Source organism: Oncorhynchus clarkii, chromosome 32, assembly GCF_045791955.1.
Source record: "Oncorhynchus clarkii lewisi isolate Uvic-CL-2024 chromosome 32, UVic_Ocla_1.0, whole genome shotgun sequence".
Lineage (NCBI taxonomy): Eukaryota > Metazoa > Chordata > Actinopteri > Salmoniformes > Salmonidae > Oncorhynchus > Oncorhynchus clarkii.
Window position 1 is genome coordinate 9,261,937 of NC_092178.1, and position 2,292 is coordinate 9,264,228.

Genomic DNA, 2,292 nt, shown 5'->3' on the forward strand with positions numbered 1-2,292 from the left:
GAAATCAATCATTTCCAAGCAACCTAAATGTAGCGACCTAAATACCAGAACCGGACAATTTGTATTTGTATTTATTATGGATCCCCATTAGTTCCTGCCAAGGCAGCAGCTTCTCTTCCTGGGGTTTATTATGGATCCCCATTAGTTCCTGCCAAGGCAGCAGCTTCTCTTCCTGGGGTTTATTGTGGATCCCCATTAGTTCCTGCCAAGGCAGCAGCTTCTCTTCCTGGGGTTTATTATGGATCCCCATTAGTTCCTGCCAAGGCAGCAGCTTCTCTTCCTGGGGTTTATTATGGATCCCCATTAGTTCCTGCCAAGGCAGCAGCTTCTCTTCCTGGGGTTTATTATGGATCCCCATTAGTTCCTGCCAAGGCAACAGCTTCTCTTCCTGGGGTTTATTATGGATCCCCATTAGTTCCTGCCAAGGCAACAGCTTCTCTTCCTGGGGTTCATTATGGATCCCCATTAGTTCCTGCCAAGGCAGCAGCTTCTCTTCCTGGAGTTTATTATGGATTCCCATTAGTTCCTGCCAAGGCAGAAGCTTCTCTTCCTGGGGTTTATTATGGATCCCCATTAGTTCCTGCCAAGGCAGCAGCTTCTCTTCCTGGGGTTTATTATGGATTCCCATTAGTTCCTGCCAAGGCAGAAGCTTCTCTTCCTGGGGTTTATTATGGATCCCCATTAGTTCCTGCCAAGGCAGCAGCTTCTCTTCCTGGGGTTTATTATGGATCCCCATTAGTTCTTGCCAAGGCAACAGCTTCTCTTCCTGGGGTTCATTATGGATCCCCATTAGTTCCTGCCAAGGCAGCAGCTACTCTTCCTGGGGTTTATTATGGATCCCCATTAGTTCCTGCCAAGGCAGCAGCTTCTCTTCCTGGGGCTTATTATGGATCCCCATTAGTTCCTGCCAAGGCAGCAGCTTCTCTTCCTGGGGTTTATTATGGATCCCCATTAGTTCCTGCCAAGGCAACAGCTTCTCTTCCTGGGGTTCATTATGGATCCCCATTAGTTCCTGCCAAGGCAGCAGCTTCTCTTCCTGGAGTTTATTATGGATTCCCATTAGTTCCTGCCAAGGCAGAAGCTTCTCTTCCTGGGGTTTATTATGGATCCCCATTAGTTCCTGCCAAGGCAGCAGCTTCTCTTCCTGGGGTTTATTATGGATTCCCATTAGTTCCTGCCAAGGCAGAAGCTTCTCTTCCTGGGGTTTATTATGGATCCCCATTAGTTCCTGCCAAGGCAGCAGCTTCTCTTCCTGGGGTTTATTATGGATCCCCATTAGTTCTTGCCAAGGCAACAGCTTCTCTTCCTGGGGTTCATTATGGATCCCCATTAGTTCCTGCCAAGGCAGCAGCTACTCTTCCTGGGGTTTATTATGGATCCCCATTAGTTCCTGCCAAGGCAGCAGCTTCTCTTCCTGGGGCTTATTATGGATCCCCATTAGTTCCTGCCAAGGCAGCAGCTTCTCTTCCTGGGGCTTATTATGGATCCCCATTAGTTCCTGCCAAGGCAGCAGCTTCTCTTCCTGGGGTTCATTATGGATCCCCATTAGTTCCTGCCAAGGCAGCAGCTTCTCTTCCTGGGGTTTATTATGGATCCCCATTAGTTCCTGTCAAGGCAGCAGCTACTCTTCCTGGGGTCCAGCAAAATTAAGGCAAAAAACATTACAAGAACCTGACACCCTCAGCACAGGGGGACTAACAGCACCCAGGGGGACTAACAGCACCCAGGGGGATTAACAGCACCCAGGGGGATTAACAGCACCCAGGGGGACTAACAGCACCCAGGGGGACTAACAGCACCCAGGGGGACTAACAGCACCCAGGGGGACTAACAGCACCCAGGGGGATTAACAGCACCCAGGGGGATTAACAGCACACAGGGGGATTAACAGCACCCAGGGGGATTAACAGCACCCAGGGGGATTAACAGCACCCAGGGGGATTAACAGCACACAGGGGGATTAACAGCACCCAGGGGGATTAACAGCACACAGGGGGATTAACAGCACACAGGGGGACTAACACTTACCTGGAGGTGACAGCATTCCCTCCCTCATATGCCCCCCTAGGCACAACTATGACAACGTAACCAACAAAAACGGGTCACAACTCCTGCAGCTCTGTCGCACACCAGGTATGTACATAGTCAATGGTAGGCTTCGAGGGGATTCCAATTGTAGGTACACCTATAGCTCATCTCTTGGCAGTAGTACTGTAGACTACTTTACCACTGACCTCTACCCAGTCTCTCGGAGCGTTCACAGTCAGCCCACTGACAACCCTATCAGATTAC